This window comes from Centroberyx gerrardi, chromosome 4, assembly GCF_048128805.1.
Source record: "Centroberyx gerrardi isolate f3 chromosome 4, fCenGer3.hap1.cur.20231027, whole genome shotgun sequence".
Taxonomy (NCBI): domain Eukaryota; kingdom Metazoa; phylum Chordata; class Actinopteri; order Beryciformes; family Berycidae; genus Centroberyx; species Centroberyx gerrardi.
Window position 1 is genome coordinate 17,314,823 of NC_136000.1, and position 25,526 is coordinate 17,340,348.

Here is a 25,526-nt window from a genome sequence, read left to right on the forward strand (position 1 = left end):
TGTTTTAATTCATCTTTTTTTTTTTCAGGTGAAGGAATGGTTATGTCTGAACTGTCAGATGCAGAGGGCACTAAGTGCATCTGAACCCCCAGGACCTCCCATGACAAAACTCCAGCCCTCACCCAACAAAGTTTCTGTGGCTCAAAAGCAGACACCAACTCCTGCTGCACCCCTCAAAAAGGAGATCTCAGCACCCGGTTCCCCTCAGAAGACACAGTCTACATCGGCAACACAACCAGCCAAGGCTGAACCTGCTAAAGGATCAGAGAGTGAGAAACAGGCCAGCCCAGCTCCTGGTCAGAAAACGCCACAGGAGATCCGGAGGACATCAGGTTCTCAGAAACCACCAGACCAGACAAGTCAAACTGGAGTAAAGCAGAGTAATGTCACCCCAGCTACACAGCAGGAGTCAGGAGGCTTCTTCAGCTTTGGTGGTCCTAAAAGTCAACACGATGCCGCAAAGCCTGCAGAGTCAGCGACTGGGAAGATGTTTGGGTTTGGTTCCTCCATCTTCAGCTCTGCATCCACTTTGATAACGTCTACTGTTCAGGATGAATCTCGCACTACACCACCAGGTTCTCGCAAGATGTCTGGACCAGCACAAGTCTCCCGCAAGATGTCTACAGCTGCCAATATCTCCCCCAAAACTACACCAACAGTTTCTCCTAAGATGTCTCCAGCAAAAGAGCCCAAACCACCTCCTGCTCAGAAACTAGAGCAGGAGAAGAAATCAGAGCAACTCCAGCAGCCCAAGGCTCCTCCAGCAGGACAGGCCAAAGTGGACAAAGCTCCATCAGAGCCTCCAAAGGAAGCAGCCGCCTCCCAAATTGCTCCCAAAGCAGGCCAGTCCACCTGTCCGCTCTGTAAGGTGGAACTCAACATGGGCTCCAAGGATCCTCCTAACTACAACACCTGCACTGAATGCAGAAACACTGTCTGTAACCAATGTGGATTTAGTACTATGCCAAATGTAGCAGAGGTAAGAAAAGTAATACTGAAACATTCTTTGTGATAAAGGGAAAATTATACTTGTGTATCCACTTATATTTGCAGTAAGCACATTGGAAAATGATTTTGGATAAGATTTGAACGGTGTTTTTTTTTGTTTTTTATACATTGAAATATTTACTGTGAAGTGCATTTGTGGGCAGTCAGTTTCTCTACATAGTAATTGTTTTGAAATTATTCTCAAATTACAAACAGCACATAACCAGGTGTTTAATGCATTCTTATTTTAGGTGAAAGAGTGGCTATGTCTTAACTGTCAGATGCAAAGAGCATTAGGAGCATCTGAGCCCCCAGGGCCTCCCACGATGAAATCCCAGACATCACCCAGTAAAGTCCCTACACCTGCTGCTGGCCAATTGAAGGACTCCACCAAACCAACTGAACCTCAAAAGAAGGACTCCACCAAACCAACTGAACCTGAAAAGAAGGACACTCCAACACCCGCTGAACAAAAGAAGGAAACCTCAGAACCAGTCTCCCCTCAGAGGAAACAGTCTACATTAGCAGCACAGTCAGACAAGGCTGAGGCTGCTAACGGACCAGGGAGTCATAAACAGGCCAGCACAGCTCCTGGTCAGAAAACACCACAGGAGAGCCGGAAGACAGGTCCTCAAAAACCACCAGACCAGACAAGTCAAACTGCACGTAAGCAGAGTAATGCCACCCCAGCTACACAGCAGGAGTCAGGAGGCTTCTTTGGCTTTGGTAGCCCTAAAACTCAACGCGTTGCTGCAAAGCCTGCAGAGTCAGCAACTGGGAAGATGTTTGGCTTTGGTTCCTCCATCTTCAGTTCTGCATCCACTTTGATAACCTCAGCTGTTCAGGACCAGCCCAAAACCACACCACCAGTTTCTCCCAAGATGTCTCCAGCAAAAGAGATCAAATCCCCTGCTGCCCGGAAGCCAGAGCAGGATAAGAAACCAGAGCAACCCCAGCAGGCAAAGGCTCCTCCATCAGGACAGACAAAAGTGGACAAAGCTCTCTCAGAGCCTCCAAAGGAAGCAGCAGCCTCTCAGGCTGCTCCCAAAGCAGGCCAGTCCACCTGTCCACTATGTAAGGTCGAACTCAACATGGGCTCTAAGGATCCTCCTAACTACAACACCTGCACAGAATGCAGAAACACTGTCTGTAACCAATGCGGATTTAACCCTATGCCAAATAATGCAGAGGTAAGTCTAGAGAGAGCAAATCATTTTTATTACCATTCACTTTTTACTTTTCACTGAGATAAAAAAAAACTTGCTGAAAGATTGTAAAGAGCTACACCACATTCACCTTTTTACATGTATACTGATCTCTTGCTGTCTCCTCATTATGTTCAAATTATGCATGCCTTCATTCATATTCTGCCTGGGAATATTAAACATATTCAAATCCCCACTTTCTGTTACTCCATTTGTAACTCCAGCTATTGAATCAAAGTATAAGAAATAATCCCTGTTCACAGTAAGATAAACATTTTAAAAAATGTGTAATTATAGTGGGTTACCTAACATTGTATAACAGAAAATTATTTTTTTAGGTGAAAGAGTGGCTGTGTCTCACCTGCCAGATGCAGCGGGCTCTGGGAGTATCTCAGCCCCCAGGACCCACCTTGGTCAAACCTCAGACTAAACCCCAAAACAAGGATATCAACAACCCAGCTGAACCTGAAAAGAAAGAGTCTTCAGCACCACACTCACCTCAGAGGAAACAGTCAGCAGGAGCAGCACAGACAGTCAAGGCTGAAGCTGCTAGAGGGCCAGAGAGTCAGAAAAAGGCCAGCCCAGCTCCCAGTCAGAAACCACCAGACCAGACAAGTCAAACTGGGCGTAAGCAAAGCAATGCCACCCCAGCTACACAGCAGGAGTCAGGTGGCTTCTTTGGCTTTGGTGGTCCTAAAACTCAGCCTGATGCTGCAAAGCCTGCAGAGCCAGTGACTGGGAAGATGTTTGGTTTTGGTTCCTCCATCTTCAGCTCTGCATCCACTTTGATAACCTCAGCTGTTCAGGATGAATCCAAAACCACGCCACCAGTTTCTCCCAAGATGGCTACTCCAAAGGCAACCAAATCACCTGCTGCTCAGAAATCAGAGCAGGATAAGAAACCAGAGCAATCCCAACAGGCCAAGGCTCCTCCATCGGTACAAGACAAAGTTGACAAAGCTCCATCAGAGCCTCCAAAGGCAGCAGCAGTCTCCCAAGCTGCTCCCAAAGCAGGACAGTCCACCTGTCCGCTCTGTAAGGTGGAACTCAATTTGGGCTCGAAGAATCCTCCCAACTACAACACCTGCACTGAATGCAAGAACACTGTCTGCAACCTTTGTGGATTTAACCCCATGCCAAATGTTGTAGAGGTAAGTGAGATTCACTGGCATCATTGCAAATGCATGTTAACAATTATAATTTAAAATCCACAGAACTTTAAATTCTTGCTTTTGAGGTGGATAAGATATGCATTTTGCCCAGAGAGGGTCTAACAAAGATGGTAAAATCCTTGGTTTTGGAGTAGTATACTGTTTCTTGTCTTCTCTGGTTTGTATTCAAAGCCTACTACAGCTATTTGCACATCTTGCCTTCCCTGTTCCCTGACCATGTCAAAGTTTTATACTTCTCATTTATACACCCTATAAAAATGCTGTCTAGAATGTAAAAATTTAGGGCATGTTATTACTAGGAACCGAATCACACAAACACAATGTTATTGCCAATCCAAGATTATTGTTTCTGTTTTTGATAATGTGTTGTGGTTTTGAAAATAGAAAATAATGTTTATCTTTCCAGCATTATCTGAAACAATTTAGAGGCATTTAGTGATAGAATTTGTATGTGTCTGTATTATCTTCCTAACTTCATCTTTTTTTAAAGGTTTACACTAAAAATGTATTACAGCACTCAAAAAGTAGATGATGCAGTGTATTTTGATAGAATGTACTGAAATAGATTCTTATAGGAAATACTTATATATATAATATTTTATAGACATTTCTTCAAAATCATATGTTTTCCTGTAGGTGAAGGAGTGGTTGTGTCTGACTTGTCAGATGCAAAGAGCTATTGCGGCAACTGAATCCGTAGAACCAGTCTCGAAACCCCAGGCATCACCCAACAAAGTGTCTACACCTGCTGCTGCCCAAAAAGAGACAACTGCCACACAAAAAGCAAAGGACGTACCAGAGAAAATTAAAATGGACAGTCCAACACCAAGTGCACCACAAAAGAAAAAAGAATCCATACCGCCGTCTCAAATGGATAATGATATTACCCCAACATCAACCCCTGCTTCATCACTCACAAAAGAGACCACAACTACTGATTCATCACTATCCATGGAGACCCCAACTACTGCTCCATCCCTGCCCAAGGAAGCCACAACTGGTTTTCCACTTGCTAAGGAGGTTCCTACCTCTGCTGCACCTATCACCAAGGAGATGTCAGCTACAGTTTCAGTCCTCACTAAAGAAGCACCTGCTCAAGCTTCACCTGTTGTTACAGACCCTGTATCGTCTCCCCAAAAGAAAATGGAACTCATTCCACCAAGCTCCACAGAAACTAAAAAAATATCAGAAACGGAAGCTTCTGTAGAAGAAAAGAAAGCTGAAATAATTCAAAAATCAACTGACCACCTAGTCACAGCCTCCGATGATGCTCAGCCCTCAAAACAGCCTGTAATGCAAGAAAATAGCCCGCACAAAATTGCGGCAGGCCCTACACAAGTACAGACCCAACAAGCCCTAAACCAAGAACCAATCCCTCTTCCCAACCAGGATCTTGGCAAACCTCCACAACAACCTCCAAAAGATGAAACATCACCTGCGAAACCGGCTCCTCCAGTAGCTCAGCCGACAAATCAGGAGTCAGGAGGCTTCTTTGGCTTTGGTAGTCCTAAATCTAAGCATGCCTCAAAAACTACAGAAGCAGTGACTGGGAAGATGTTTGGCTTTGGTTCATCCATCTTCAGCTCAGCATCCACTTTGATAACATCTGCTGTTCAGGAGGAGTCCCGCACTACACCACCAAGTTCTCGCAAGATGTCTGCCCCAGCACAAGTCTCACGCAAGATGTCTACAACAGCACAGATCTCTCCAAAATCCACACCCCCAGTTTCTCCGAGGATACCTTCTGCAAAGGAGTCCAAACCACCTGCTACCCAGAGACCAGAGCAGGACAAGAAACCAGAGCAACCCCAGCAGGCCAAGGCTCCTCCATCACTACAGGCCAAAATGGACAAAGGTCCATCAGAGCCTCCAAAGGCAGCAGCAGCCTCCCAAGCTGCTTCCAAAGCAGGCCAGTCTACCTGTCCACTCTGTAAGATGGAACTTAACATGGGCTCCAAAGATCCTCCCAACTTCAACACCTGCACTGAATGCAAGAACACCGTCTGCAACAAATGTGGATTTAGCCCTATGCCAAATGTAGCAGAGGTAATCAAACTAATCAAAACCCTACTTGAAGTAGAATAAATCACCCAATGTAGTGTTTGCATTTTTGATCAGCAGAGAACTTCGTTTAATATAATTATTTTCCTACTTTAGCTGTACTTATTGGCAACAAAACAGCAGTTTTTATTTTTTAGGCTATACTATATATAAAAGACAGCATTGTAAAGTTGATTAAGTGTAAACCGGTTTCCCCTTTATTCTCTCTGATGTTCCTCTGCTCTTTTAATTAATTTAAAACATTGTTAAACCTTTTCTTTTCCCAATCACTCATTTGTCCCCTTAATTCCAATAAAACAAAATGTGTTTGAGCCAAACTAAAGACTGTTTTGAGAGTGCCACAGCAGGATTTTATTGAAGTTTGGTATTAACAAAATACAAAGAATGAAAGTAATGTTTTTTTTGTGTTTTTTTTTGTGTTTTTTGTTTTTTAGGTGAAGGAATGGCTATGTCTCAATTGCCAGATGCAGAGAGCACTTGGAGCATCTGAGCCCCAAGGCCTTCCCATGATGAAACCCCAGTCCTCACCGAGCAAAGAGGCTGCTGTGCCTGCCGCACCACATAAGCAAGAGACCCCAATGCCAGTTCCCCCTCAGGAAGACATTCCTAAACCAGCCTCACCCAAGAATGAGCTTGTTACTTCTGCCACAACCAAAGAAATAGAAACGCCGAGACTTGGTTCACCAAAGAAGCAAGTTTCCCCTTCAGCTGCTTCACTGCCTGACAAAATTGTTCCACCCACTATCACACAGAGTGATGTTACACCTTCTTTACAACAGCCTCAACAGCAGAAGACCGCACAGTCAGGCCAACACCAACAGCCTTCTGGCGGGACACCAAAAGGACAACCTGGGAAACCAGAAGTGAAGGCAGGCCCTGCAAAACAGGAAACTGGAAAACCACCACAACAGCCTCCAAAAGCTGTGACTTCTCCTGCTAAGTCTGCTCTTCCAACAGTTCAGCCTACCAAACAGGAGTCAGGAGGTTTCTTTGGCTTTGGTGGTCCTAAGACACAGCCTGCTCCTGCAAAGCCTGCAGAGTCAGTGACTGGGAAGATGTTTGGCTTTGGTTCCTCCATCTTCAGCTCTGCATCGACTTTGATAACCTCAGCTGTTCAGGATGAAAAAACTACACCACCGACTCCACGTAAGATGTCCACAACAACCCATGTCTCTCCTAAACCTACACCACCGGCCTCTCCCAAAATGCTTCCTGCAAAGGACACCAAGCCACCTGCTGCTCAGAAAGCTGAAGAGAAGAAACCAGAGCAACCCCAGCCGGCCAAGGCTCCTCCATCAGTACAAGCCAAATTAGACAAAGCTCCATCAGAGCCTCCCAAGGCACCAGCAGCCTCCCAAGCTGCTTCAAAAGCAGGCCAGTCCACCTGTCTACTCTGTAAGGTGGAACTCAACATGGGCTCCAAGGATCCTCCCAACTATAACACCTGCACCGAATGCAAGACTACTGTATGCAATCAATGTGGATTTAATCCAATGCCAAATGTAGCAGAGGTAAGTCAATCTATCTCCCAGAATTTTGCCATTGTTTTGGTTTGGTATATTTTTGTTTTAGGAAAGGAAGGCAAGGGAGCATTAATTATTCATGAATTGATTCACTGTGGAATTTCACTACACTTTTCATCATTGTTCATCAGCCTGGTAGACCCAATTTATAATTTGATATGTCACTTTAATATTGTTTAATATTTAATACGTTGCAAGGTTTAAATAGCTTGAATATTATCCTACTCTTGATTTAGCTCTCTTTATCAGCCTAGCATTACCAGAGTATGTATCAAAATTTAATTCCGCAGTATTGGAATATCCTCTCCAATCAGCTGCTGAAAAATAACTCCTTGACACACGCGGGTTTGATGAACTCATTGTTTACAGAGCAAGGTTTCACTCTGGCCATCCAAACAGTAACTATTAAGGCCAGACACTCAGTAATAAATTAAGAATTAACAGATTTTATTATGATAATAGGCATGGCTATATTTTATGAAAATTGTGATGAATGAAGAGGCATGATGGTTGAATTGATTTAACAAATTTGCACTCACAATTGTTAGAAACAGCATCACTCTTTAATTTTGTTCTGTACAATAAACACTGCTTTATTTGTCTATAAACAATATAATAATATAATGTTTTGTTGCTTATTTTTCAGCAATGAATTCTACATCAAACTATATTTTTTACTTTTGACTTGTTCCTGTTGGTTATTATAACATTACTTGCAATATTCTTTCAGGTAAAGGAATGGCTTTGTCTGAACTGCCAGATGCATAGAGCTCTAGGAGCATCTGAGCCCCCAGGACCTCCCATGACGAAACCACAACCCTCCACAAGCAAGGTTTCCGCACCTGCTGGCCCTGAACAGAAAGACACACCAACATTAGTCCAAAAGGAGAAGTCTATAGAATCTACAGCAGTCAAAAAGGAGGTCATCCAAGCAGCTCCAGACAAACAGGAGACCCCTACAGCTGAGGCCCCAATGCCAACTGCAGCCCAAAAGATGGACAAACCAGTACCAGGTTCACTGGAAAAGAAACACGTCCTCTCAAGTACTGTGGTTAAGGATATACAAGGACAAGCCCAGAATGTACCTAACCAGCAGCAGCCTATTGTAAAACCCCCACAAGTACAGCCTTCTCAATCTCCAAAGCCAGAGCTGAAGGCAGGTCCTGCAAAACAAGAAACTGCAAAACCACCACAACAACCTTCAAAAGCTGGGACCTCCCCAGCCAAATCGGTACCACCACCAGCTCAGCCTGTCAAACAGGAGTCAGGAGGCTTCTTTGGCTTTGGTAGCCCTAAAACTCAACGCGTTGGTGCAAAGCCTGCAGAGTCAGTGACTGGGAAGATGTTTGGTTTTGGTTCCTCCATCTTCAGTTCTGCATCCACTTTGATAACCACAGCTGTTCAGGATGAGCCCAAAACTACACCACCAGTTTCTCCCAAGATGCCTGCAAAAGAGACTAAACCACCTGCTGCCCAGAAATCAAAGCAGGACAAGAAACCAGAGCAACCCCAGCAGGCCAAGGCTCCTCCATCAGGACAGGCCAAAGTGGAAAAAGCTTCATCAGAGCCTCCAAAGGCAGCAGCAGCCTCCCAAGCTGCTCCCAAAGCAGGCCAGTCCACCTGTCCGCTCTGTAAGGTGGAACTCAACGTGGGCTCCAAGGATCCTCCCAACTACAGCACCTGCACCGAATGCAAGAACACTGTCTGCAACCTTTGTGGATTTAACCCTATGCCACATACTTCAGCAGTAAGTAAAATAATTAATTATGAATATCATTTTCATGGACATTTTAGAGAATTGTATTTGCTCTGGCCCTGGCTATGAATGCAGTAGTTTTTTCCCCCTCACATGATTAGATTTTAATTTGAACGAAGTCATGAATAGGTTTGATTTGAAAATATATTTTGTTGATGAGTTACTTCAGTTTCATTAGCATGTTTCAAGAATGCATTTTCTTAATTAAAATGTAATTGTTTCTCAGGCTGTGACAGCAATAAGGATTTTAATTTATGAACAAGAGTATTATTTGTTATAATGAGCTTTGATGATGGAGCTCAGTGGAAGGTTGTCTCTCCTAACCATCCTGTATTTACAGAGTGAGAATCTACCCCCTTTTAACAACAAGGTGGTTCACTCTAAGGGCACTAGTTGTGTTTTTAGTAGCGAGTGACTAATACTAAGTGGCAAATGACTAATAATAACAGGCTATGACTTCCTGCTCTGACAGGTCTGTATTCATACAGCTGTTTGTGAGCTATGGAGTAATCCTGGATGCAATTTGTGTCTCTGTTTTGTGAAATCTCTTTCATAATTTCTTGTTCAAAGTCCTTGTATTTCATGGAGGATTTGCAGTGTCAAGGGTGAGAGGTCCTTTATTTTGTATTGAAAGGTACAGCAGCTGAAGTAGAGTTGATTTGTTATTTTGGATTTTTGATGTTTTTTGATAAAGAACATGGATTACAAGTGTGATATAGCATCATAGATGAAGGTGTACTTCTCTGCAATGAAAATATAAAGAGAACTTGCCTGAATACCTTTTTTGACAGTACAATTAAGTGCACTGATCAATGTAATCTTTTAGAATTGTTGACCTACTTTGAAGGGACTCAAACAAATTTAATAACATACTCTAATGCAGGCTATGTGGTGGCTGACTGTTGTAGCTATCCCTCCAATGGAGTGGCCTGAGTGAATGTGACATTACATAACGGCTCATGAGAGGTGTGCTTCGGCAGACTGGCAGCACTGGAAATGTATTAAAGTGATTGAGGGTTGTGCAACAGCATTAGTGAGATGGGATCTGCTGCTGTGGCAGACCGGGGACTCTCCAGCCCCGTGAGAGATAGGAGATGGCAGAGCCCTGTGATATGCCAATAAGCAGAGGTGAACCGGATTAAGTCCGACACAACACAGTACAGTACATTATAGCAGCACACATTTCCTTTCAGGCCATCTGCTCTCTCACAGATCAGTGGCTTCATGCATATCAACAGTTTTCCCTTCATTTTATGTGGCTTGCAGCGGTAGGCATATGTGCCTGTTTCCTGACTTACCCACAGGTGCAATTTATTATTTGATGCAAGGCTACCCTTGCCATTTGATATTTATAGATTAGCTGAATTAATACTACTTCCCTGTCCTAACACCCTATTGTTTTGGATGTACAGCACCCATTTCCCTTCGGGCTAAAGCTTTTTTGCTGGCAAACGGTTAAAGCCCCAAATAATAGCCTTATTTTGTCAGGCACAGTTCTCTCTAGATTGATTAGGTTAAAACATTCATGGCTTTTTATTCTTTTCCCACAGTCATTTCAGTACTGTAACAGAGACAATAAAACAAAACATATTACAACACTGGACTGTAAGTGTTTATAGCATCCAGTGTGGGTACCAATTTAATAATGCGTCATGTCAGTCCACAGTGTTAGTCATATTACTGGAGGCTTTTGAATAAGGTCATCTTTGATGCTAATACTTGAATAATGTGAGACAGTTTATTTTAGATCTACACAAACATTGAATCTGAAAAGTTATCAATGTTACAGCTGCATGTACTGAATAAATGTAAGTTTATTTGATTTTTAGCAATGGTAAATTCCTAGTATATGACAGATAAGGTATTTGTTGCTGACAACCTTTTGTAATACAACAGCGAGTCTGTTCCTTACATGTCCCTCAATGTTGAGTCTCAGCAAATAACAGGAATCGGCATCACTGCAGGGACTGAGCAATTGCGATGAGATATTTTTTTCTTTTCTTTATTTCTCCTTTCAATTCTGTTTCCCAGAGACAGATTTACCACATGGCTCAGCCCAAATGGCACATCATTATGGAGAAATAATGCTGAAAGTGATGTGGCTCTTATGTAATTGACACTCCTCACGTCTTTCATGAAGAGCACAGAGCAGAGAGCCTATAGGGTCGGGGTTGGATGGGGGAAGGGACAAGCATGGATGATTGCTGCTGTGTACAACATAGATTCATGCCTCTTACAAGCTACGGGAAGCAGGAATTGCTTGGCCTTAACACAGACAATGGATGGGATGAGCTGCCATACTCATTGTTGTCCTATGAACTGTTTTTTCTAAAGAGACTATGCCTGCCAATTCTCCATCATGGAAATTTGTGGTTTTTATGTTGAGTAGGAAGGCAGAAATGGCTCCTTTCAGAATTTTGAAAAGGACTTATAGGGTTAGAAGGGAGAGGAGAGGAGGCCACTTTAGGGGGAGTGAGTGCCAGCAGCAAGTCTATCCATTTTCCCCCTCTCCTGTTCTGCTCCAGCTGATGTTATCAAAAGCCTGGGAGTGACTGTTTGATATCTAGGACACACGTGTTTCGTGCTTTGCCAGCCAAAGCTGTGTGTATGACAGACAAAGCAGTATGAATGACAGTTCCTGAGTGGTAAAATGGTAATAAACCAAGTCTTTCAAATATTGATGGCTATATCTCGCATTTGGAGTTTATTTTTTATTCTTTTGTTTGTCCAGTACAAATGATTCAGCAGTCCTCTTGATTTGATTGAAAACTTTCACGTCACATTTTGGCTTGAAAGATTAGCTTATTATGAGATACAGTAAAGGTGCTATGCCTGCCTGTCAACTTGCCAAGAAAGCTATATTGCTTACCTTCTAAATGCACTTGAAATTTTTAAAGCAATTGACAAATGTTTCACATAGCTTCCATGAGAGATTGATTCATCACACGGTGCATAATCTCCGACCCACAGTCCCAGAAATAAGCATGTCTATAGAAGTCTTTTAATTAGTCCCAGACTCCTCCATATTCCCCTCCAAGGCTAGGCCTGTGTAAAGGCAGAGATGTGCTCCGCTGTAGGCTAGCCAGCAGCAGACTGTTGGCACCGTGATAAGGAGGAGATACCCCCTGGTGCACCTACCGACAGTGTTAAAAATAGTCACTCTGTGGCGAGAACATGTACAGCACTACCTGCTGAATCCCTACTCTTATTTCACAGCCTCTGGCAAGTAGGTACTAGTATGGGGCTAGCTGAGCTGATATTGACTAGTAATGCTCTGGTCCTGATGCTGCCTTACAGGAATTTTGAAATAGTGACAGATGAAACCATTCTATTATGTTTATTTATTGCGGACTTTCTCAGTTCTATCTCAGTACAGATTAGCGTAATACTCTATCTGCTATTTTCAGCACAGATGATGTTTCACGTTTGGGGACATTCGAAGGGTTATGACACTCATCCCTCAAGCTGCAACGATCCCTTGAAAATGGGAAAGTGATTCCAGTTGCTATTTTGATGGTTGGCTTGGCTGTCTGCCGGAGGAGAGGGAATAGGATCTCCCCTATGAGATCTGGCCTTGTTAATGCACCTCCTAGTGTGTAGCGTTTCCTAGCACCCTGGCTTTCCATTTATGCCACACCCACTCCACTCCCTCTACTCACCCAATCCTCTCCCTTTTGCATCCTGCCCACAAAGGAAAGTTTGCTGATGTGCCATTTGTCAGATTGGAGAGAGCAGGAGGTGCAGTTCCTTGTCTTTAGAATGAAGCACTCTGCTTATTACAGATTAGTGGGTCAACATTCTCTATTATCAGAGGGCTTTATTTATGAGGAGATCTGTTCTGTGGGGGCTGCTGAAAGCCAAGTATATTAGCCAGCTACAGCTGTTGCCAAAGGCGTCTGCCAGAAAATCAATAAGAAACTTACCAGCTCCAGTATCAACAGAAGGAAAGCACTGAAGACAGCCTCTGAAATACCGATGTAGTCTACAGCCCAAAGGCCATCCCCTCAATCCAGTTTTCATGTTATAAAATGTAAATTTCAAGACCACTGGGACGCCCAGTGACTGATGTCTTGCAACAAGGTGTGGGCTTCTACAAATAATGCAGCACAAAGCACTGAAATTTCTTCATTAGTGTGGAAATGTGAAAGCGACAGGCCCATTCCGTTAAGAGCAATTTGATGGATGTTTGGGCACTTGAATTTCACATTTTATTACAATGCCTTCTTTGTTGAACAGCATACCTGTAGTATGTGGCACTGATGCTGATGTTATGGCTGAACAAGATTGATTCCACCTGTCATTTAGCTGCTGAAAGTTCCATATGCATATGTAAGATAAGAATAAAATACATTGTTTTAATATAAATCAAATAAATAATTTTAAATAAAAGAGCATTGTTGTAAGGTGATTGATGGCCTGATGTGAATGGGGTTTTTTCCCGAGGTGTTGGTTGAATCTTTTGCTGTGTCTCTGTGCTGCAAATAAGTGAACTGGGCAATGTTGCATAAAGCTCAGCAGATCCAGCCTCATGCAGCATCCCTCTGTGTAAGCAGCACAACTTCCTGACTGCTGTCATTTTGAAGGTCTGGTAATCCAGCTCGCGGGCTAATCATGGTGAGCAGCCTCTCCCACAGCTCTCTGCTTGGGGCTCGTGCTCTTTACTCATAAAACAGATTTAATTAGACAAAGGGATGATGGCGACTTTCCAGACTTTGTGGCTCTGATGCATGGCTCCAAGACCGAGTGGCTGTGAGGCGGAATGTGATGGGATTGGGCCTTTTTGTTGACTAAGATGTTTTTTGCAGTTGTATTATATATTAGCAAGTGAAATATGTTAGCAGATGCTAAATTAGAGCATAGAGAGAAGGTGAGAGAGGGAGAGAGTGATAGAGAGAGAGTGAGAGAGAGAGGTAGATATTATACATATTATTTTGCATCCTCATCTAGGCTTTTGCCATATTGTGAACAGATTGCACCTTCCTTCAACAGATACTCGTACAGTGGTTGTTTGATGGCCATTCCAAGGCCCTGTTGTTGCAGAATAACTTAATGTTATGGTAATAAAAAAAAGATGTGCCACAGTATTTCATGGGAACGGGATTTTTTTGGGAGATTGGCCCATCAATTTACCTGATGATGAGAATTTAGACATCATCCATGTGTCCCTGGTAGATTGTTCACTCCAGTGCTCCATGCTAACTCTTTAGCATACACTACTGTCTGTTAAGTGACAATAGGCAACTTACATTAAGTAAGAAAATCAAAACGTTTTGTAGCTCTTTTGTATATAGGAGATATAGGAGATTGGTAAAATTTTATACAATATATGATACAAAAATAATGCTATTTTGAACTTCCATGTACTACTTTCAATATTGTGAACAGGGTGGGAAATGTGAGACTGTTTACAGCTAAAACTCACTGAGCAGTGAATGAATACATGGCTGATCTGAAATAGTTTCAAAAATAAACCTGGCTACATCAGCTATATTGAGCTAATTATATTTCGATTTTTAAATTTAGGAATATACAGGCCATATAACAAAAAAACACTAATGTTGGATAATGCTAGTCACCACACAACATAGTGCTTAAATGTTAGCATGGAGCAAAGTGTAATGTAGAACATGTTGGCGTATTTGTTTGGCAGTGACTTAGCATGTCATGCAAAGTTAAGTGTTGACGGTTCATTTGCATGCTTCTATAATTACACTGTCCATATGTTTTTTTAATTTTGAGTATTAATGATAAAAAGGTCAATTATCATGCTCAGACTTGGACTGATGCCAGGCCAGGACCTGGAGAGGTGTGAGGGGCAGGGCCATATTTAGACAGGGGCAGAGGAAAAAGAGACCAGGTACTGCAGAAGGACTCAGGAACATATTGCCATGGCTCAGCCATCTGTGAAGAGTGCTGTTTGATCTTTTGCTCTCATTCTTTCCTGATGATTCCTTTCAAGTCTGTCCTGTTAGAGAGAAGTAGTTGAATGTTGAAAAATGGCCAAAATGTTGGATTTTAATGCGTTATGCAAAGTAGGTTTTTGACAGTCCTGTGGTTACAGCAGTAATGTTGCTATATGTTATTTTCAGTATGAAATTCAGCATGTAATTATTTTCACTGGCTACAATTGAAAAAGCATTCACGTTAATTACCGTTTCATGTAGTTAGTGAGAGTTGTGAAGCAACTGATTGATGGCACGCTGATGATAGACATGCTAAGACTGTGAGAACCTACTGTAATTACAATATGGTTGTTTACACAGCAATGTCTTTCGAGGAAATAGGAAAATGATTTAATTTCACATCCAGTTACACTGGCATCTATTTTGGAAGCAATGAGTGATTGTTGTTTTGTTTTCTCAATTAATATTATCATATAGTATGGTTATGAATGCATAAGATTTCAACATTAAAGACAGGATAGATTTTTAAATAGCTTTTCATCCAATATACTGGTATCATTAAATGTATTTTCATAGCTGATTTGGCATCAGTGCATGTGAGCTGCCTCTGATAAGGCCATTGTGATGGCTGTATAAGGTGATCAGAAAAGCAGGAAGTATTGGAGTTTCTGATTACCAATTAATTACGTGATTGGCCTCAATAGTGACAAGACTTTGCTGATTAGCATATGTATGACAGTTTTCTTGCTGTGATTACACCCTACAAGCATGACAGAAGAGGAGGAGGAGAGGGATGTGGGGGAGCTTTAGTGCAGGATATTGGGGCTGACAGTTTTATCCATTAACCATTTCGCAGTCTTAGCCTACACATCCAAGAGATTAGCCTTGATTGATAATCAACTCTATCTGAGCTGTAGCACTGGTTTATGAGTTGCACTGTTTATCTAGATGAACTTCATTGTGAAGTATGACAGTGTATTGGGTTTCAATCCTCCATAGCAGGGTTGACTGAGAAGAGTAATTGACCTTCAGTAAGATAGAGCTTTTATGTGTGCTCATATAGCTTAGTGTTTGTCCAAGTCCAAAGACTTAATCAACCCGTGTGAAGAACAGCTTGCTTTGAATCACACAAAATCGAGGCTTGCATGGTTTAATGGTTTATATGATTGTGAGCATCATGTGCAATGCTGCTGAGGCTCTGTTCATTATTGTTAGGAACAATAGGATTATCAGATTATTGACGGAACCAAGCACAATACAAAATTCTAGAACAAAATCACATCAGTAGCCTATCAGTGTAATCTGCCAGGTCAAGAAGTGTTTGCGTGAATTACCACTTATTCATGAAATTCTGTTTGCTTTGAATAGACCTTAGTGGTGAAAACCTTTTACAGCAACGGAGCTAATTGTGCTACTGTCTTGCAGTGTTGCTGCTGCCCACAGTCTCAGGATAGAGTGAAAGTATTTATATGTTCAGCCTCCCACAAAAGCACTAAATGTATCTGTTGCTATCATAATTACCTCTTCCAAATCACTCAATTATGTTTGCGGTGGCCTTATGCTGAGATGCTTTGTTGTGCTTTCCAAAATATTTAATCTCTCAGTCAGCTCCATGTCTCTGTGATGAAACTGCCTCGCTAAAGGTTAGAAAAGAGAAAATAATCTTAGTAGGAGAGAAATAGAGAGATTGTAAGTCACCTTTGACTACAAGTGATGGGTTTTTTTTTGTTTTGACCAAAGATAGTCAGATGTTCCCTATGGTTTTGTCTTCTTTCCTGTTTAGGAGTATTGTCACAACAGGTCACAGCAGCATAGATATTTAGGGCTTGTTTCTGGGAACAGAGACGAGATCCCCAGCACAGCTGGATTGTAAGTGCAGGCCTAAGCCAGGGTATGACAGAGGGTAGATTACATCACTCACTAAAGCTCTAGTCAGCACATGTGCCCATGAAATATTATTCATTTACGTCACACACTAATCACTACACTAATCTCAAAGAAAAAAAGTGGTGTGTGTGTGTGCATGTGCAGTGACACATCCAGATACTTGTCCTGTGTATAAGGTGAACATTTCAGTGTGCAGTGTGTAATATCTCACACATACATCAATTAAAACTTAGTGGTGTTTAATAAACAGGATATATGTGTGCGATGTGATCTCCTCCTCTGCCTTGTGTATCAGAACTCCTCTCCCTCGCTCTGCAGAGGCAGGCGCATTGCTGTGATTTGGTCTGCTAAGATGCTACAGGCACACTGCTTTATCTATTGACAGATAACGCTTTTTCCTCCTCCTGAACTGTCCAATCTAAATGGAGCTTAGATGTGATATGAAATGTTTCTTCAGAGGATTAAATATTAAAAGTAATAACATTGCCTGTAAAATGTGATTAGCTCTTTTGCAAGGTAAGCATTTTCTCTTTGCTAGCTCACGAGTGTAATAAGTTGTAGCTTAATATCGGTGAGCATGTTAATATTAGGGACCGCAGAATTCCATAGAAAATGTTTATGATGTTTAATCTACCTGTTTTTAAAATGCTTGGATGTTTGGATTGCCAGATAGGGATAGCGCTGGTCTGGATGAAGATAAAAATGTATGTTACTTTGAGTGCTATGGAATTAATCTGCGTAACAGACTGCATTGCACTGTACTATGTCTTTGTTGTCTATAACCAGTGGATGATGGCTTTAGATAGCCTCTCTAGTAATACAAATGTGAAAACTGTGCACTATTATTCAATACAACACACTGCAATAACTCATTGCCTCAATATAGATAAGATTAGGCTGTTAGTGCATCTTTTATTTTTCTTTGAAAACAAACATTTCACCTACATGTCATTTCATTTTTAAGATTTATATTCTTCTTGGTATAGTGTGTTTCCTAACCAGCTGTATGTTTTGTGATTACAGAAGGAATGGCTTTGTCTGAACTGCCAGACTCAGAGGGCTTTGTTGGGACAGCTGGGAGACTCAGGAAAAATGTCCCAGCCTTCACCCATACCTGCCACACCAGGGACCCAGCCCACACCTGCACCCACAAAGGCAGAGCCCACACCTGCGCCCACAAAGGCAGACCCCACACCTGCTTCCACCAAGGCAGAGCCCACAACTGTGCCCACAAAGGTGGAGCCTACACCTGCTCCCATCAAGGCAGAACCCACAGCTCCACCCCCAAAAACAGAGCCCACACATGCACCCACAAAAACAGAACCCATGGCTGCATCTGTCAAGATGGAACCACAGCCTATAGCAACCCCAACCAAGATCGAGCCCGAAACCATACCCACACCCACAAAAGCAAAGGCAGCCCCTATCAAAGCAGAGAGCCAGCCTTCAACAACAGCCACAGCAGAGCCCAACACACCCACCATGGCCCCTGTGCAAAAGACAACGGAGACACCAAAGGTTGAAGTTGGAACGAGAGGTGTCCCTAAGACTGTGACAGTGGAAGATAAGGAAGAGGCAGTGAAAATGAAGCTGCACGTGACAGAGGTTCCCAAAGCTGAAGAGCTCAAACCTGGAGACCCCAATCCTGAGCCCCCAAACGCGGAGGCTGAAGATGGTGTAACTGCAGCTGCCTCTGTCCCAGTGACTGAGGCCATGGTTGCACCCACTCTCCCAATCACTGCAGAGGTTGCTACTGCTGGAGCTGCTCCAGACACTAAACCAAAGGCTTCTCCAGCCACAGCAGAATTCTCTGCCCCAGAGAAGCTCATTAAGGCAGTACAGCCTGATGACCATATCAAACTGATGGAGCCAACAAAACCATTACAGAGGCCAGTTGAGGTGAAACCAAAGCCACAGGAACCGCAGCCTGGGGTGGAACTAGAACCAATCACTAAGAAAATCACCATAAAAGTAAGAATGGCTCATCTCAATTTTGGATTATTGTTGATTATTGATAAATCTATAACTTTATAGCATTCTAATTTTATAAAAGAAAATAATAGTAATAATAATTAGCTACTATGTGATTGTCACCATGCCATTGCTTGTCTATTAGCTATATCTTCACTATACTGAACATAAATCATTGGGTACCTTCTATCATTTACTTGAAAATTAAACAATAGATCACTAACTTAATTATAACAATGGGTGGATATACAGTGGTGATTAGCTGGATGGGTCTTTATTAAATATCTATAACAAGATCACTTTTAAGGAGTTAAGCATTTAATTTCTAATCATATTCCAAATTATGTTTTTGGCTACATAGTTTACCCACTATGTGTAATCCATGTGATTGCATCCCCTAATTCAAAGTTTAGTAATAATGTAGCCAGCTAAAGTTAATGTGCTACTCTTTACACAAGCAATTAGTAGACCCTGCCTGGCTCGTCACTAAAGTGCAAATTGCACCAAACCAGCAAAAAAAATCTTATCAGCATGCATTCTTGTTAGAACAAGATACATCTAATTAAAAAAGGGTTTGGGTCCATGATTGCAGGTTATTTGGTTTGGGAATTCCTACAAAATATTTGATTAGCAAAAAGTACGCAAAGTACAAAATGTTATAACCATTCTCCTGAGAGAGGCTGAAGGGGATGTCCATTAGCAATAAAATAAAGTTGAGAGAGTGAACTATCTTTCATTTTTATTTATTTATTTATTTATTCCACTTTGGCAAGCAGCCCTTATATAAGTGGCCTATTGCCTAAATGTGCTCTTACAGTAGTTGAAAAACAGTGCACTCTGTCAAGGTTCTGCATCAAGCATTCTTCAATAGCAGGACATGATGTTGCATATTTTTCATTACATATTATTACATGAAAATTGCCACCAACTTTAATCAGTCAAAGGACAAACAAAAAACAAAGGAACAAATGAAAAGATGGGTTAATGTTCCTTTGTTTGTCCATCCATCCATCACATGCGACCACAGATTGGATTTTGCCAAAATTTAGAACAAAAATGTAAAAATGTAAAAATTAAACCAATTAGCCCAAGAGGGTTCTAAATTGCTTGTTTGCATGCACAATATCTCAGACACCACTGACAAACCTTGGGGAAATTATGCATCTCACCACTGTATTTCAGTACACTGAATAACCCAAGGAGGCAGTACATTGTTCTTTCATTTGGCCATGTATCAAGCACAATATCTCAGACAAAACTTGGAAGAATGATGCATCTTGCCACTGCATTCTGGCATTTTCAAAATTACACTGATTAGCCCAAGGGGGGCGCTACATATTTTGTTTGCTCGTCCATGTGTCAAAGTTAATTTGTCAAATTATTTGTCAGACTATTGATCCGATATTGATGCAACGAGGGGGAAATGATGCATCTACCCACTGCGTTCCAGCATTTTCAAAATTACTTTGAAGGGGCATGTTATAATTACAGGTTAAAACAAGGTGAAATATTTGTTACTGTTTAGCCCAGATGGGGTCTACATCATTAGTGGGGGACATCATTTTCACTGTTGCCTTGTTTTCTACCCTCTTTTAGGAGCAAGATGAAACCGACAAGGAGCCTATAAAAGTGAGGAAGGCCTCCCTCCCTACTGCCCAGGTCACAGCTAGTCAACCAATCAAATTGGAGAATGCAGTTGTTTCTGTGACAGAGCTTGAGGCTAAAGCCAAGGCAGAAGAGCAAAACGATCAAGACCAACCCCAGATTTTACCCATATCACAAGAATTGAAGAATGTGCAGGTGGTGAGTGATGCTACTATAACGGATACAACAACAGATTCATCCATGCCAATGAAGGAGGAGGTTAAAGGTGGGAGGAGGCGCCTGAGTTTCCAAGCAATGGAAGAGAGCAGTGAAAGTGAGCTCACCCCCTCACCCTCACCTCAGGTCCAGAGGAGGAGGTTGAAGGTGAGCACTGTCTCATCCAGCAGTGAAGACATCAAGACTGAAAGTGCTGACTCCTCTATGGAAGATGAAGAGTTCATCCGCAAGCAGATCATGGGTATGGGTGGTGAAGAAGATATGTCTCTCTCAGAAGATGAGAAAGAGAAAAAATTGGCATACGAGGAAGCTATCAAGGAAGCTGAGTTGGATAATGCTGCAGTGACTGCCAAACCACTGTCAAGAAAAGGTAGCGCAGATAATGAAGACACTCCAGCCAGGAGAAAATCCCTCCCAAAGACAGATACTACAACCACTCAAGATGCTCCTGAAACTGTGACCACCAATGTTTTCAAGAAAGCTATTCCAGCTGTGAGACAGAGACAAAGCACTGATGAAGAGGTAGAGAGCATCACTGAATCTCTGTCAAAGGGGTCATCTAGTGTTCAGGCATCTAGCTTCACTCCAGGATCTTCACCCACATCAGCCTCATCTCTGGAAGAGGACAGTGACAGCAGCTCTAGTCACAAGAAAGCAAGTGGGGACAAACATCATCGCAAAGCTAAACACAGGCAACCAGGCCAGCATCTCCCCACCATTGAAGACTCATCTGAGGAGGAGAAGATGAGGGAGGAAGAGGAAGTCTTAAGAGAACAGGAAACTTTGAAAGATGGTGACCAGCCAGAGAGGAGGAGCTCCAAGAAGTCTAGGAGAGACAAGAATGAACTTATGGCCAAGAGAAGACAGGGCCAGCCACTTCCTTCACCTAGTAACCTCTCTCCAATTGAGGATGCTTCTTCCACAGAGGAGCTGAGACAGGCCAAGGTGATGGAGGAAGGCAATAGAACATCTGGCTCTGAGTACTCTGCCAGTATGGAATCAGAACCAGAGTCTAGGCAAGCTGTACAGAGGGGAAGTAAACCATCACCAACAGTGATACCATATTCTCCTTCTGATCCATTTGAAGAGAAGTATAGTGTGACAAAACTATTAAAGAGTGCTGAAGAAGCATATGAGGAGATTATTCAGAAGACAAAAGCTATTCCAGGGGAGAGTCCTCCTGATATTGAGCCACTCTATGGAGGAATGGCAATAGAAGACTATCTTTATGAGTCCTTAGTTGAGGAGCCTGAAATTAAGATAAGTGAAGCTCAACACATGGAACCCAGTAGGGACAATGGCTCTGAATCTGTGAAGAAGCTCCGGTCTCCAGAGGAGGTTTATGAGGAGATGATGCAGAAGAAGAGAGAACTGATGATGATAGAGCAAGAGTTTCAACAGGCCCAGACTGCCATGGAATCTTTGCCATCAGGGGCTTCAGATGCTGTGCCGTCCTTGGTCACTGAGACCTGTGTGGTGGCCATACCTATGGAAGAGGCATCCTTCACTGGAGAAACTGATAAGCATGTGCCAGGCACTGAAACTTCCAGTGAAGTGCCAGTGAAGAAAAAGAAACGGCCAGCTCCACCACGTCCCTCTGAACCTCCTAAGCGTCCTGAGGTGGCTATTGTTCCCTGTACTCCAAGTGGATCTATAGGTTTTGTTAGGCCAATGGTTCCGCAAGATCCTGCCCTCAGAAGGGCACTGTTTCCTATACCAGACCTCAAGATTACCCAGTGTTCATCTGGAGAGGAAGAAGATGACAGTCTTGCAGAGGAGTATGGCGTTGGTATTTCCTCTGACATTACTCCCAGTGATGAGTCTGACACTAAGGAGGAGCCCACCATTAGCCCACAATTATCTGAAACTGCTGATATGGAGCCTATCAGTGTGGTGTGTGAAGTTCCAGAACTGAAACCTATTCCAGCTCCAATTTCAGCCCCAGAACTAACCACTACACCTTCCCCAGTGTCACCAGTATCCCCTCCAACTTCACCAGCAACTCCAGATTCCAGTTTAGCATCCAATGCTACATCTTCCTCCTCATTCCAGGCTCAAACACCTCTTTCATCAGACTCAACCCCACTGTCTACACCAACACCACCAACTTCAGTTGTAACCCAGCCACCAGCTGACATCTCTCCACCATCAATTGCTGTAATTGCAACTGTTCCTCCTACTCAGGGCTCAGTCTCTGCTCCTACTCCAACCACAGTTGTAGTTACAATACCAGATGTGGTGTCTGATCCAACCAAAGCTCAAACAGCTGCACCAGTTCCAGTTAAAGCTCCTACAGCTGGAGTACCAACTCCAGCCCCAGCCCACACATCCACCCCTGTACCTGTTGTGGTTCAAATGCCTGACTTGGTTTCATCTCCATCTCAGATGCCTGCTGAGGTTCCAGCTGCTATGCAGGTCTCAGCACCAAGTCCAGCACCTGTTGTAGTCTCAGCTCAACCCATAGCCCCAGTCACCGCTACATCTGTTGCAGCACCAGCAGCAGGTCGTACTCCAACTCCAGCCCAAGTTGTTCTTGCTCCTTGTCCTGGTCCAGTCATAGTCCAAATGCCTGACCTGGTTTCAACTACATCTCCTATCTCAGTACAAGCCCCACAACCAGTCTCTGCTCTGGTGACTACCCCAGCTCAAGCGCAGGCCACAGTGATACACTCAGTCCCTGTTCAATCAGCTGTCCCATCACCAACTCCAGTGGCAGTCCCAGCTTTAGCTCAACCAGCCCAGGTGCCTTTACCAGCTCCAGCATCAACTACAGTAATCAAAAAGAAAGTACCACCTCCCCCTCCACCTCGATCTACTTCAGTTTCACTGTCTGAGAGTAACATTGAGCCCTCACTTGTCAGAACTGTCCAACATGTCTCCCCTACTGTGACCACTACCGTAGCTATGGGAACTACAGTGTCTGACCAGCCAATGCAGTCTGTAGTTGTGGATATACAGCCAAGAATGGAGGACATGCGACCGGATGTACCTCAAGTGCTGACCCCAACCAGACAAGGGCATGTAGTCATCATAGTGCCCAGTGTGGAAAACATATCTGTACTTGGCCAAACTACACAAGATATACCTAGCAAAGTGTCAGTAGCTACTACTGCTGCTTTGACACAAGGCAGTCAAATAGCTGCAGGCCCTGTTGTTGTCGGTGTTTCCCCTTTTCCCACTGCTGCTACTGGTATATCCAGCACAGATACAGCCTCAGTATCCACTATTGTGTCAGCAGTGCCGGTTGTAGCTTCAGCTCCACTGGTTCCTCCTAAACCCATGGTGGTGACAAGAGTTGCAGATGCAGTAGAAATACCTGTAGCAGATACACCTCCACCTCCACCCACCACTTTACCCAAGCAAGCTATTCAACCGAAGCCACCTGTTTCCATTTCATCATCAGTTCCCACTGCTGTGTCAGTTTCTACAGCAACAGTAGCACAAGCTTCTATTACAACAACTGGTCCTAGTCAAGCAGTCAAGCCTCCTCCACCCATACCACCTAAGCCTGTATCCATTCCAGCTGGACTGGTTTTCAGCCACAAACCAGGGGAGAGTGTCAAACCACCTCCTCCTCCTGTGGCTCCCAAAGCTGCGACACTGCCCAGGACCAGGGAACCTCCAAATGCTCTGTCACTGAGTCTGACCCGACCTGTGGAGTCTAAGTTGAGTGCAACATCTCCCAAGTCTCCTTTGTCTCCTAGACATGCTAAATGTTTGCAAACGTATGTAGTGATAACCCTGCCATCTGAGCCTGGCTCACCAACAGAGGGCATTACAGTCCAGGCACCTGTTAGGCGAGGCTCTATCCCATCCACAAAGGTGTCAGGGATACGAACCACGCCTTCAGAGCAGAAAACACCCATTGAGGCATATTCAGCCCAGGCTACAATTAGGAGAGCATCAGTCCCTGCTGTGAGACATCCACCCCCAATGGCTGTAGCTCCAACTGTGGCAGTAGAGCAAGTGACATCCTCTGAGACAATTGTCCAAGCAAGGAGAGACTACATGTCTTCTGTGGTGCACCCACCACTATCTGTGGCTGATGTAATGGCAGTGTCATCAGGTCAGGTCGCACCCATTCTGGCCTATAGTGTTCCTCTCCCAATCAAGAAACCATATGTACCTCCAGTAGCCCAACAACAGCCGATTGGTCAACCAACACTGCCAGCTGCCCAGCCACCTCTATCAGTGTCTGAAGTCATCACAATGCCCCCAGAGCCAGTGGTTCCTATTCAACCACTTGCTGTCCAAGTCACAACTAGAAGACCATCCATACCATCTGTTGCTCTGCATCCACAAACAGTGTCAGAGGTCATAACAATGCCACTGGAGGTTTTAGCTGAAGCACCAGTTCCTCAGGCCCCAATACCAACTGAAATTGTACAACCACATCCTGTGACAGAAGTTGTTACTTTACCACTACAGCCTGAGATACCTCCAGAAGCACTAGTTGCCCAAGATAGGACAGCTTCAGCCTCCTCAACTGTCCTGCCTCCACATGCTGGAATTGAAGTAGTAATGCTACAAACAGAACGGGATATGCATACTGAAGTCATTACCACTGAGGCAGTTAGTATAAGACCACCAATACCAATAGTGATTCAGCAAATTCCTGTACAACAGCCACTCCCAGGAGCTGAAGCAGTGACCTTCTCTGTAGAGTGGGTGATGCCTACAGGGTTCAACAACACTGACACTCTTTCTGACATACCATCAGTACTACAAGCTGTTCAGCCACTACAAGCTTTTCCTGAAGTGATACACCAGCCACCTATGCAGCAACCACTTCCTGTAGCTGAAATGGCCACTCTCCCTACAAAGTATGAAACACCTGATGCTGTTGTTGAAATACCAGCCGTACCAACAGTACCACATCCTCCACCTGTAGTTGCTGAAGTTACCCCAATACATGAAGTGGCTAAGGTGACACCAGTAACTACAGTTGCTAAGATAACACCAATTCCTACAGTTGCTGAAGTAACACCATCATCTGTTGTGATGGAAGTCACACAAATGCCAGTGCAGCCAGAAATACCTACTATTACTTACATCCCACAAGTCTATGGAGCACCTACACCCTCAGTTGTGCCACAGTCAACATCTCTAGTGGAGGTCATTGCAATGCAGCCTGAACATGAAACACGCACAGATGTTACAACGAAGGAGGCTGTTGTGAGAAGAGATTCAATACCATCAGCAGTGATGCAGCCTCAGGCAGTGGCTGGGGTGATGGCTTT